Below are 14,314 nucleotides of genomic sequence, written 5' to 3'. Positions count from 1 at the left end.
TTCAATGACGGCAAATTTGCAAAACAAAAATATCTATCTTCAACATTGTTGCTTTAAAATGTTATCTGTGTTTACTATACTCCAGCAGGCCGTGATATACGTCTGTCTTTTTTTCCCCCCAGTCTATGGAATCTTGTTGATTTTTTCACGTCTTCCTTAATGTTACATGCATCACGAATGCAGTAACTTTAGTGGAGTTGTAGAGTTTACTTAATTTTTGCAAATATTTAAAAACAATAATTAACAGTGCAATTTAGGTGAAATTGCAGTGGTAAGTTTCCAATTTATAATTATTACTATATTGAACGTCTCTAAAAATAATATGTTAAAAGCCTAAAGCAGTAAAATCAATATGTCACTTAAGCGGTAAGAAGAGGGAAATTGTTATGTGTGTTAGGTTGAGAATACTGAATGTGGAATTTTAGACTTTCCGCGGATTGGTTTTGTGCGGAAACCAAGCAAATACGCACGATCTCGCACAAAATCAACTTTCAATCGTGGCGGCCGTTTGCTATAACGACGAGAAAACATACTATCGTGGAAAAAATTACAAAACATTGCTAAAGAATCTCCAATGGCAGAATAAACGTTTCACACAATTACAGAGATCCTATGAATTCTATGAACCACTTCTTTTGATTAAGATACTGTACCATACTTAACCAGTCACGCCTACTATTTTTTTATGAAGATCAAGTACATATATGATGACAATTGAATCACGAATATAAGACGTATTGTGGTACTAATACATATGAACACATACATGGATTCTATCTTGTAATACAGTATTTGCTTCCTTTCGGAAACTAACCTAAAAAATAAAGCCGTCTGTATAGTGAGAGTCGTTGGTATTCTTCAGTACCGGTACTACGGTATCTACCGAATTAGCAACATAGCGGCAACAGTGAGGGCATCGATCTAATTACCTTATAAGGAAGCCCCAATTAGGACTTCCCATGTATGGGCGAAAGTTTCATCGTCTTCAGCACGGCCCCCTTCACTTTCCGGCCGCACAGGTCTGCTGCGACTGCCTGCACACAGAGAAGAAGAAACATAAAGTAGAACTCGTAAGTCCAGATTTAGAACGGCCAAATTTGACCACTAATCGCATTAACCGATAACTCAGTGGCGGTGCGTCAATAAGAGCACAAGAGCACGTGAACACCTTCTTTCCATTAATGCACTAGTTTTATTAATTTAATATCGTATTGGCGTAGTGGGGATGTATAATATCAGGATCGAGTATTTTAAACTTCCCGCATCTTGCATAAACTTCTTATGTAAACTTGGCAACATCCGTTCACGTACAAGCCGTGCTCTTTTCAAGAAGGTTACTGAAATTTCACTCATGCGAGGAAGAAAATTGTCTTTCGCTGGCCGCTTATGACCCGTAGAGAGCACAAAGCGTTAAGTGAACAGTGAATCTATCCTACAGATGTCAGGTGCATCGATGCCTATCGTTTACGTGCTATATCTCGAGGAGAAAATTTAATAAGTCTGTATTTTAGCCTGCAGGTGTCAGCATCTCACTGTCGGAACATTTACTTTATGTGGATGTGTGTACAGTGCTGCTACGAGTGTGTAGTTTGTGAATTACTATACTTCAGTGTCGGCATATAGCATAGTTTGGCTTTCAAAGACGTGCTGGCTGAATGTGATGGTGGTATGAATTTAAATATCTATATGGTGGTGTATATTATTTGAGAATAATATTTACTGGCATGTATTTATAGTAATCAATCTATGCGAATGGGATTACAGTACTGGTATAGGCAATAGTGTATCAGTGTGTTGTGAATCAAAATACAGTATATTATTTAAACACACGCTTTTGTAAATTTTTTTTTATGTATTAATTTTTAACAAACATAAACAATGAACTCTGTTCAAGAAATTTTGAAGAGTAAAGAACTGGGTAAACTGGATTTCCATGAAAAATTGGAAATAAAAAGGCTAGGTTTCATTATTATTATTATTATTATTATTATTATTATTATTATTATTATTATATGTTGTTTTGAATTTATATACGGTTTTTTCGACAGTGAAACATTGGAATAATGACATTTCATATTAGGCTAAAAACGTACGATTTAAAATTCTCTTCGATTTTGGAACACAAAATTGTGAACACACATAATATTTTATCACGAGCCGCCACTGCCGACAACCTATTTTACGCTCTGTACCTTAATTCTGAAATTGTGTTTAAGAGACAGTTAAGAGTGATACATTGCTGTCAAGTCAATAACTAAGCATTACTTCAGATTCCATCTCACACTCGGATATAACATAGAGCATAGTCTTGTCGCTGTAGAGGGGCAGTGGGATTTTTGGGAAGATATAATCAAGATTCATTTAAACTACTTATCTTCAACTGACCAATTTAACTCCCATTGATACCATATCAGTCAGTATGAATGACGATTTAGTAGACTGATCTTTTTTTGTCGAGAGATTAAGTAGTACAACCATTAATGCTATTATTCAGGTCTACACAGCTCAGTGGCAGCGTACAGCAATTAAACAGTCGTATATGGACTCTGTATCCGGCTAGAGAAGTGAAACTCTTATCTCAGAATGATTCAGAGCCTCTGCAACAAACTCTGAGAATCGATAGATTCGCAGTGAGGATCATATTTTTCGTAAAAGAACTCATGTTCTCCGATGCCTCGTGTAGGAGCTGCGCGACATCGAAAAAAAGACAGGTTTTAGTGACAATTAGAGTTAATTATGAAATGAATTATTCATTTATTTCAAGTACCCTTGCGGACAGGTTACAAGTGTCCTGTCATTTTGTTGCCCCGTTTTTTTTTATTTATTTATTCATTTGTTGTTGAACATAACAGGCAAAGCCCAATTACAATGTTCACGACTAACAAATTAATTTATAAAACATAAACAAGGAAAAGGAAACATACACTTATTAAAAACTGAAACAAAATAGAAATAAGAGAAAGAAAAAGGAGAAATTGAAATAAGGTGTGAAAGTAGCTTCAAATTAACTAACAACAATATTCTGTAAAATATGATAACAAATAATTCTGTATCTAGAGAAATTCATATTGAAAATATCAACATTAGGATGAGGATGTAATTTATTGTAAAACTGTAAAGGCCCATTCACAATGAAAATTAAACATAAACATAACGTAAGCATAAAATCTTGTGTGCATGTTATTTAATGAAAGCATTCACAATGAATTACATAAGCATAAACTTAATCTTAATCATAAGACGTTAACATGAAAGTTTGCAAACTCCAAACTTTCATGCTTATGTTTATGCGATTTGGAAACAGTACACAAGCGGAAAGCGTGTTTTCACTTTTTGTTTAACATCTCATGGGCTTTGCCTACAGGCAATATTTTTATCTATTGGCCGTGATGATAGCTAGGCGCGCAACATGGAATCATATGACGAAAAGTTGATTATTTTACATCTCCGTTTCTTTGATTTCAAGTAGGGAAAGCCATATACTGATGCCATTGTAGTTATTAGAAACATAAATTGAATACCTACATCGCCAGTCATTGTGTAATTCTCCATTTTTATGTAATAGATTCTGTAGTTTTGTTGATTCGGTATGTTTGTTTCCACACACGTGTTATGTTTACGTTATGTTTAATTTTCATTGTGAATGGGCCTTGGCTACTTAAGTTTGTGGCATATGTTTATGTGCTTATGTTAATGTTTACGTTATGTTTAATTTTCATTGTGAATGAGCCTTAACATTTGGAAAACTGGGGAATTTTTGTGGGATTCAGTATTTGTCCTTGGTATGTAAAACAAATTTCGAAATTTCGTTTTAAGCTTATAATGTTATATAATAAAATAAACCAACACAGTCCAACTTATTGTTAATAATTTTATAAAGAAAGTTTAAAGATTGACAATTTCGTTGAATTTGCAAACTAGTAAAATGGAAATGTTGAAGCATTGTAGCATAACTCTCATAGGTAGGATAATCATTATAAAGTCTGTAATATAACCATTTTAGAAATTTATTTTGAATTTTCTCTAGTAACAGAATATATTTGTTAGTAACTGGGTTCCAGATAACAGCAGCATACTCTAATTTAGATCGAACAATGGAATTATACAAAATTATTATAGTTTTGACTTTAAATTTACAAGAATTTCTCATAACAAAACCTAAACTTTTATAGGACAAATTTATAATAATAATAATAATAATAATAATAATAATAATAATAATAATATTGTTGATACAGCGTCGTAAAATAACCCAATTAAAAAAAATATAATATTATTAATATGACTATGAAATGTAAAATTACTGCTAAATAATATACTTTATGTTCATTTATCTTTATGTTCATTTTCTGCTGGTAAAACTTTTGCCTTTATTTTATATGAAAATTTAATTGTATTTTTCAATCTAGAAAAGGTCATATGTATACACTTATTAATATTAAATAACAATTTATTATTAATACTCCAAATATGTAAGTTTGTAATATCTGTTTGAAGTGGCTTACAATCTGATATAGTTTTGATTTCTTTATACAATTTAATATCATCCGCAAATAATAAAATTTTTAGAATGTTGTACACAATTCACAATATCATTAACAAACAATAAAAACAATAATGGACCAAGATTGGAACCTTGAGGCACACCAGAATTTACCGCAAAAGGCTTAGAAGTATGTCCATGAAAGTTCACAACTTGTACTCTTCCTTTCAAGTAAGATTTAATTAACGATAGCAATGAGAAAGAAAATCCAGATAGTTTCAATTTTAAGGATGTATCCTTCACGATGTGAGGGGACATGTGATTCAACATAAGGTCCCAACCTGGTTGTACGAGCACATCTGAACAACATCTACAGGGAGCAATGGATAGGGAGAGCCGAACCTGTTGCGTGGCCAACGTGATCGCCCGACTTAACGCCATTAATCTTTTTTTTTTCTTTTGGGACATGTGAAGTAATACACCACTCGAATTGACACCAGAGAGGAACCGACTATGCGAGTATTAACTGCTTTTGATCAAATTCGACACAGACCGATAATAACCACTGCTACTACGACGGTGTAATGAATGCAATCAGGTTCAGGGTAGACACTTTGAATAGCTGTAACTTGTCAGCAAACATACTTGTGAAATAATTCATTTCATAATTGTTAATGTCACTAAAACCTGTCTTTTTTTTTTTTCGATGTCGTTTAGCTCCTAAACGAGGCACCGGAGAACATGGGTTGTTTTACGAAAAATGATCCTCATTGCGAGATCTATCGATCCCCAGAGTTTTTTTTTGCAGAGGTCCTGAATCACCCTGTATAGGGATTGAATCTGTAACCTCTGTTTCGTGTGCTTCCTCTACCATCTCAAGTAAGTTAGTAGCCTTCCATGGTGCTCATTATACAGGAATGAAATAACCCTACAGATGACAGGAATAAAGTCAAGTTGGTCCACACCTCTGGAGTAACGGTTAGCGCGTCTGGTCGCGAAAACAGGTGGCCCGAGTTCGATTCCCGGTTGGGGCAAGTTTTTCCCTTAACCCATTATGAGCAAATACTGGGTAACTTTCGGTGATGGACCCCGGACTCATTTCACCGGCATTATCACCTTCATCTGATTCAGACGCTAAATAAGATGTTGACAAAGCGTCGTAAAATAACCTACTAAAAAAAAGTCAAGTTGGTCTATCTGTTTGACTTGAAATGTCTTTATTTTCCGATTAAAACGTTTTCACAGTGTTCGCTTCCACTTCGCTCTCTGCCTTCGAAGTCGTAATGACGTCTCTGTGTTCAGTATTTTTAATCTGAGTTTGTAAGGCGTCAAAATATCGCAAATGCAGTATGGCCATTTTATATGTTTTATAACTAATTCTTAGGTTTGAGAAAGTTTCCGTTTTAATTATCGTCCCTTATTGGTTTATCAGCTATTCAACATCAACTGCATTTATTTAGTTACGAGAAATAATAACGAAAATATAAGCGGATATTGAAGAGAGACTATGCGGAAATTATAGACATAGGTACAGATGAAAGGGAGAAGGGAGAATGGTGTGATTACTTCAACCATCTACGAATCATTTTCCTGAAGGCACTGCCTCTGCTATATTACAATTTGAAATCAAATCAATTCTCGTTTCGGAATTCACGGAACTGTAGCCAGAAATTCTACAGCTACAGCCACAGCCACAGCCACAATGGAGGACAAACTAAATAATAATTACATAATTATTATATTACAGTAGGAGACTCTACTGGCACTACAAATGCAGCTACACTAGCTAGAATCTGAAGCCAAGTGTTCAATCTGAAAAGCGGAGCTTAGCTATTCAAATATGTTGGTCTATTAGGTTTTATGGCAGATAGAAATCCTTAGTAGACTTTCACGGAAGGGAAGTAAAAACCTAAGGTACCATGTCATAATTTAAGGCACATGAAGTACCTGCTGTGGCAGATTGGTCTGTCACGCAGATGGTCCGGGTTCGAAGCCAGGTCAAATCTGGGATTTTTCAGTGAAAAATCCATAAGTGACATTTATATTTATTTATTTATTTATTTATTTATTTATTTATTTATTTATTTATTTATTTATTTATTTATTTATTTATTCTGGTAGAGTTAAGGCCATGAGGCCTTCTCTTCCACACTACCACATTTGTGGCGGACAAGGTCGCTGTTGAGGTTTCTCTCGGGATTCTCCCGTTTCCCCATGTTAAGCTTCAACTTCATTCCATCTGAGCTCCATTCCATTACCATTCTATAGCATGTCCAGATCGCCGACTGCGGAGGGGGTTGTTCTAAGAACGAGCGGTGTTGCTTGCTTCGAAATCTACAAAACAGGGAACCTTCGTGTAGTCAGCTAATAGTATAGATTGGAAATGCGCCTGGTTGAGGAGATTTAGCACAAAAATCTACAACGTCGCAGTGCTATGTCGTAGTGACCTTCCTCCAGTAGTACCATTATGAGTAAAGCACAACTCATAAAATTAATCCTATAGATTCAAAATCCCCTATATCCACTTTCACAAAATGAATTTTAACAGTAATTGGTGGGAAATAGAGGGAATTTTCAACCTAACAGTGACTTTTAACGAATCTTTTGCTTAATGACTTTTTGCATTCAAACTAGAGTTGAACAACGATCGAGAAAGCAAGACTAAAGCGCCCGCAAAGCCGAAAACCCGCACGACAGTATTGCCTACGTCAATGACTGCTTGTAAGCAAATGTTCGGGACTGATTAACTCTCGAATGTCAAGCAGCCTTGAATCGTCACAGTTGTTTATACCAGACTGAACTTTTTTCTGTTTTGGCAACTGTTATATATGTAGGCCTCTAAACAATCAAGTAGCCTATTTGAAACATCATCTCTACCTTTCAGTGTATAATAATCCGTACCCCAATCTTTATTTAATTACTAGCCCCATATTAAAAGGCTAGGATTTTTTTCGTATGTTTGAGATCAAGTGTACAATCTCAAGTAATAGTACATTATGCAACGAGCCTATAATGATAGTAATTAAGAAGCGAGTATCGATGTTTAAGAAACGAGCGCAAGCGAGTTTAATAATTTTCATACGAGCTTCTTAATTACCATTATAGGCGAGTTTCATACGACTTTTTATGCTCGACCATATTTCTAACTTGAAATTATAGTATTCAGGTGTATACATTTTATTTGTATCTGACAAGATCGGAAGTGACCTTGTTCTAGGTCGTGAATTGTGAGATGTGCGCAGACGCGAAAGTATTGATTTTTTCCGAGGAACAATAATGTCATTGACCTTGTGTAATCCCGTTAAACTTGGTATAACTTTGATTATTGAATTCGACATTGAAAAAACGAGATGACAAATTGAATTTATTTGAATATTATTTACAACTAACGCTAATTATTATAGTAACAGAACATAACCTTCTGCGACAGTATTGGATTCCCTGCCTCCGTGACTTTTCGCTAATTCTCTTTCGATTGCATATCCGAGAATAATCTATACTTGCGGTTTTATAACGGTACAAAGCTGACTCATTATTGGCTGAACACCTGTAAGCTGAGTTGTCATTGGCTGAAAACACCCGAACTTTAATGAGTAGGTGTACTTTAATGAAATGCATTAAAGGACTGCTACCAGGTGTATAATTACTACATTTCGGCATGGTCGAGCATAAAAAATATTAACGCTTTATTTAACGTTATGTTTTATGTTTCTTAGAAATGCAAATTTATTTGAGTTTTTTTTTTCTATTTATATAGCCATAGGTAATATCTGATAACAGAGCCAAAACATTTTGATAACTATGATACTGTTTTATTTGGTCTTTTTGTAACAATTAACTTCCAATGTTATTTACTTCAATTATGTATGTTGGAGACAAAAAGGAAGGCAGAAAAGAGGAAAGATTGAAGAATGCTGGTTTTCCAGTGAAAGACCTGCCCTTGGGCAGAACATTATGAATGAATGATGATGTATGTTATTCAAAGTTATGAAATCTTTCCGCGCCGACCAAATGCTATTTTGAGAATGATGAGCAAGACTCGAAGCGCACGCGAGTTACGAAACGAGACTCGAAAGACAAGTGCAACGAACACAGCGAGCGAGAGCAGCAGTTATTTTTGCTCATCTCTAATTCAAACTATATAAATCATTCGAATTCATTCTTAGCAAGCAATATGTAGGCATAAATAAAAAACGAACAAAACGATCTTCAGAGTGTTTTAAATCTAGAGGATTCAAATAACCTTCTCCCTGGGAAAGAAGACTACAGGCAAAATTCATCTGCTATTTCTCATCCACGTCAAAATTCAGTCGCGTGCCATTTGTTACCAAAATGATGTGTTCTGTATTGTCTTCGGCGGAGGTAAGGCATCGTGTTAATCCCACATCACGAGATTCACAATTTGTATCCGTCTAATCCAGTACAGTTTAGAACATATTAAGACAATGGAAAAGATTAAAAAACGGGCTTTCAAGTATTGTAAAAATTCACCATTAAAATGGGACACACTCACGGACAGGAGAACGCGAATTCGATTATGCGCAATGTTCAAAACATACAGAGGTGAGCCTGCCTGGAGAGAAATAAAAAATAGGTTGCAGCCGACAAATTACTCTTCAAGGAACGATCACTCATATAAATTGAGGGAAAGAAGACAGAGGACGGACACTGAAAAGTTTTCTTTTCTCAATCGTACTATCAGGGACTGGAATGCTTTACCTGCAGACTTACTAAAGGCTTTACCAATAACCAAAAATGTATTTAAAAATAGGCTTAAGGACTTTACTAATAAACGGTAGTATATTATACACACTATTTAAAGGGTGTAATTTATATTTTGTTATTGAAGTGTTGTATCAGTGAAGAAGTGTGTTGTCAGTGAAGTGTGTTGTGTAAGTGAAGTGTGTTTCTGTCAGTAAAGCTTTATAGTTTATAGTGGCAGTGCAAAGTATTTGAACAGTGAAATGTTTTTGAAGTGTTAGTGAAATCAGTGAAATGTGTCGTAGTTCCAGTGCAGTGAGTGAGCTGATAGCGAAATGAGTGTAATGCTGAAAGGTACTTGTGCAGGTATGAACATATCATACTCGTGGGTTTTAGTTCGAACTCAGAGTTAAGATACAAATTAGATTTACTTTAAATGTTATTTTAAGTGATCGTGCTTCATTTAATTTAGGATGCTTCCTGTTATTATTAATTATTATTAGTATTAATTATTATTATTAGTATTATTATTAATTGTGTTTATTATTGTCATTATTGAATGTAATTAGTTACCACTGCCACCGGGTATATACCCATTTGCAGTGTGAATGAATAAATACATACATACATACATACATACATACATGCATACATACATACATACATACATACATACATACATACATACATACATACATACATACATACATACATACATACATACATACATACATACATACATACATACATACATAATTGCCTGGATTATAAACTCACAGATTTGCCAAATACTGTACAAACTCTTAGTTCCAAAGAGAAGAGAGTTCGGGTTAGACAGGAGCTCTAGCATCTCTGTTTCTATCACTCAACCTTCATCTGCTACTGTTTAGTTTATGTTTTTTGTTAGGTTTCGTAATACTCGTATATCCTTTATTAGTCTACACTGGCCTGTCCAAGGGAGCTGCCCCTAACTGGCTCTCGGGGCATGGGGGCAGAAAGTAAGTCACCGGGTGCAGTGGCGGACAAAAGTACAAGTGTTTTACTCAGTGGATGGACTTTCATTTATATTTTCAAATAAATGATTCTCTGATAACAACTGTCAAGTTTGTGTAGCTATGTACAAGAATTGCTCTAAACATTTATTTAATAGGCTTATTAGTATTATACCTGAATAATACGTGGCCTTGCATGTACCAAAATAAACAAAATAATAAGAATAGTTTACTTAAGACATTAACTTACAGTTAACTTAACATTTAAAGACCATTTCTCTTGACTAAAAAAAAATCCATGAGATTACACCACGTGTGTTTCTGTCCCATGAGACGTGACATATCTGGACATATAGAATTACAAAATAGAGATTAAAAATCACTGACACGTAAACAAATGGCATCTCTAATAGCCAACATCAGTCGTAGACTTGCTACAACATTATCATTGCATAAACGAACCCAGCTCCTGAAATCAACGTTTTCTCTTTTCCCGAACTTCCGGTCATAACTCAATTCGTAAAATTAGAAGTTTATTCCAAGAAACTAGAAGGTGTGTGAGTAATTACGACTCGAATCCTAGTGCTTACATAGCAGATCTCACGCTAACGGCCGAACTTTGTTACATGACCGTCTGACAGGGATTTTCTGTGACTCATCCAGGTCTTATTTCTCTAAGCGTCTGCATTACTCACCACACGCACATTCCTAACTTATTCGAAGCTTACGAATAATGAACGGCCTTCATCAGGATAGATCGCGACGCTCCCCATGCTTGAATATCAGTCCTGATCAGTCCTGATGCCTTCTTGTAGCGTTAATTATTTTTTATAACTACTGTGTTGTGACTCAACTGACAGCGTGTCCGGCTACAATATTAGCAGATACGGGTTCGATTACCAATAGGCACGTGGAGAGTGGATATACTGTATGTCGATCTCACTTTCGGCTTCCAACGAAGAAAAGTGGACGAACATAGGTACCTATGTTTTTTTTGTTTTGTGGTTGTCCTGTGCTACCGCAAGTTGTGGTACTCTATTACGTAATATCGAACACAATTAGGGAATCTCATTAATTTTGAATGTATTGAGCTGGCTGCCTTGTGTCTGTATAGCATCGTCGTAAGCAGTAGCCTTGCGCTATGCTGACCTCATGGCCAGGAACACCACTAGTGGTGGTAAGCAGTGGCGTAGCATGAAATTTTGAGCAGCGGAAGCTAACTCAAGTTGTCTTTCATGCAAGATGAGAAAACGTATTACAAAAATACAGTCTTAAAATAAATAGTAGTCAATGTCAAGTCAGCAGTCGAAGATTGGTTGGAACATCGTAAGTAACACCAATAAGGCATGACCTCAAATGATACGTAGTAAAATATGATTTCACGGTTTACACATATCTCTTAACAAATAGACACGTATAAGTATAACATTAGCTCACTCGCTGTCATACTTAGAGAAATCACAATATTAACGGTCAATAGATACAATATTAGTATCATTACGTAAGTATGCGTCTGTCGTTTGGTTGTATCCTTCATTGACAGCAAGGGAGTCGGTCACAATTTAATGTTAATTGTAATTTTATTGTTCATATTATAGTTGTAATCCCCTGGTATAGGGGCAGAGAAGGCCTGACGGCCTTATCTCTACCAGGTTAAATAAATAAATACTAAATAAATACTTTTGTTCGTAAGTCAGTCTTGATAATACAATTGTCCTAAAAAATTCAAGTAAATTAGTGTCAGGAACTGTTATTTCGCTCATTATTTATTATATCAGTCACAATGCACACTAACACTTCAACTGAACACAACTGACGACAAGGGATAACTCGGAAACTACTTATTTTAAATGTTAAAGCTAGCTTCTTGCGAGCCTTGCGACTAGGGTAGTTTAGTTAGAAAGGGATGGAAAATCTGCGGGGTGGATTACACAGAAGAAACCAGTCTGCTTGGAAGCTGGTGTGTGCAGGCTTCTTGTTTACTGCTGCATCACAAATCATCCTGAGCTGCCACATCACAATATTTAACGCGTAAATATAAATTCTATTAAAATGAATAAATAATTTTGTCCATAAACTGCAGGTTTATTATGAAATTGTTATTAACTGGGGAAGCTAAGCTTTTTAGCTTACATTGAAGCTACGCCACTGGTGGTAAGTAAGTTGCCAAAAGAATAAGAAGGGCTGAAGGGCCTAATCTTTGAAGTAAATGATTATAGTAGTAGTAGTAGTAGTAGTAGTAGTAGTAGTAGTAGTAGTAGTAGTAGTATCTGTGCATTTCGAACTGGCGGCTCAAGGTCACGTACAATCTTACAAAAGTACAAACCATGCAAGAGTCACTGAACTGAAAACTGTAAACTAAAACACCGGTATATAATTCCAGCTGTCCCAACCGACTTTAATGAGAAGAATGGTCCAGGATTGGAGTTAGCACACGTGACAAATGCAGTCCATTACTTGACCTTGAGCCGCCAGTTCGAAATGCACAGATAGTAGCTAGTACTGTGCTCCAACCATGAGAAAGTCTCTGCCGGATGAGACGAAAGGGAGTAATGCTGTGAATGAATGTTGATGTCATAAGATGTCATAAGGTCACAAACGTGAGTACTCATATCTCTATTGGCTCGCTGTCACAGCACAAACAATAACATTGATACACACATGTTTTTACTACCCTAGTTACAAAATTAGATCACTGTTAATCTCCTGGTCTTTAAGGCCCGTTACACAGTCATCCGTATGCTACGCGCTACGGACTACGGATCCGTAGCAAAATTCCTTACATATATGGGAACTTACACAGTTCTGCATATTGTACGCATCCGTAGGATCCATACGGACGTCCCGCTACGCGCTACGGACTACGGAGAAGAGATGAATACCTTGGACAAGTGTGGGCTTACACAGTCATGCGTACTACGCATAGCGTAGCGGCATAATAAGCAGTAAAATTCATGTTTGAAAGCATTATGATTTTGGATGCGCAGCTGTTATCAGTCAATTAGGTAGGAGACAATGTTTCTGGGATCCTTTTTGTGAATAATACAAAAATAGAGGCATCAGGTAGAAGTTGTGGCGTGATATGTGTGACATTATATTGAAAAATTTTGCAGAAATGGACAATAACACACAATGAAATGCAGATGAGTGATGAAGATGAGAGAAGACGTGGCAGAAGTTCCAGAAAAAAAAAATCTTCCGTTAATTTAGTTAGCTGTTAGGACATTTTTCAGAAGTAGAAACTACTTTAATGTATGGAAACACAGTCTTGCGAATACAAAACATGAACCACCCCCTTTTATTACGTCCTTCCCATTCACATCACTTACTTAGTCTGTTCATTTGCCATTTTTCGGTGGGCTAATAGTCAGAAAAATCGTACATCAGAATACACAAATATCAGTTCACATTGTCACACTGGAAACATTTCCCAAACAGAACAATAGTCTTCCTTGATGTCAATTCTCCAATCTCCATCAACCTCCAAAGATACTCTTTCACTCACAGGAATTTACCTATTATGGGCAACACACTACTGTATATAATATACCTATATAAAACCTCTTATCTACAAAATAAGTTAAGGAATATTTAATTAGTCAATATAAATATTCCCTCAGTGTATTTAAAACAGATTTAATCTAAATCAATGATTCTCAACCGGGAAGGGGGGCACGTCTGGCTATGAAACGAGCGGGCCCGGGTTCAAATTCTGGTTGGGAAAATTTATCTGGTTGGGGTTTTTGCGGGGTTTTCCCCCAACAAATTGAAGCAGAATTGCTAGGTAACTTTCAGCGTTGGATCTCGGACTCATTTCGCCATTATTAATTCACATATCATCATCATCATCCATACACGGTGCAGCGTGCTGTACTTGTACAAGAGCGCGGCAGTTCGGCTACCCAATCATTCACAGAATAGGGTGGTAAGCACAATACGCCTCAGGCTGCAATGCAAGCCTTCGGGTCCCTCCCCCGTACAAGAGAAAGGAAAAACATTACAGTACATTCTACACAATCTACACCTTAGATTCGATTCCCGGTCGGGACAAGTTACCTGGTTGAGGTTTTTTCCGGGGTTTTCCCTCAACCCAATATGAGCAAATGCTTGGTAACTTTCGGTGTTGGACCCCGGACTC

General features: G+C 36.1%; 1 long non-coding RNA gene across 2 annotated transcripts in view; it reads right to left on the bottom strand.

Moving 5' to 3' along the window:
- Positions 1-332: 332 nt before the first annotated feature.
- Positions 333-14,314, bottom strand: part of LOC138701794 (uncharacterized) — an 80,661-nt gene continuing 66,679 nt past the window's right edge. For both annotated transcript variants that reach the window (XR_011332690.1, XR_011332691.1), the window contains exon 3: positions 333-1,034. This is a non-coding gene — a long non-coding RNA (uncharacterized lncRNA). The remainder of the gene's footprint in view (positions 1,035-14,314) is intronic.

This window comes from Periplaneta americana, chromosome 6 (assembly GCF_040183065.1).
Source record: "Periplaneta americana isolate PAMFEO1 chromosome 6, P.americana_PAMFEO1_priV1, whole genome shotgun sequence".
In the NCBI taxonomy this organism is placed as follows: Eukaryota; Metazoa; Arthropoda; class Insecta; order Blattodea; family Blattidae; genus Periplaneta; species Periplaneta americana.
The sequence above is the reverse complement of the archived record's forward strand: the minus strand, read 5'-3'. Positions and strand labels throughout refer to the sequence as shown.